The sequence below is a fragment of the Penaeus monodon genome, chromosome 28, assembly GCF_015228065.2.
Source record: "Penaeus monodon isolate SGIC_2016 chromosome 28, NSTDA_Pmon_1, whole genome shotgun sequence".
Lineage (NCBI taxonomy): Eukaryota > Metazoa > Arthropoda > Malacostraca > Decapoda > Penaeidae > Penaeus > Penaeus monodon.
The window spans coordinates 33,010,526-33,010,754 of NC_051413.1; positions in this window are offsets into that span (position 1 = coordinate 33,010,526).

Genomic DNA, 229 nt, shown 5'->3' on the forward strand with positions numbered 1-229 from the left:
AATAGCATTAGAAAGAGGAAAGAATGTAGTTTCTATGATAATTAGGTGATTTAGTTGCAGGGAGCAAAAACTATAAAATGGTGAAAATTATTTCATTCCTTCTGAAACTGTTATTTTATTGACAAACAAATAAATTGATCAGGATTAAAACAATAAAAAAATCTAATTATATTACACAGAAGGCCGTAAAAATGCACATGAAATAGCTCAGCATTTGAAAAATTTCATG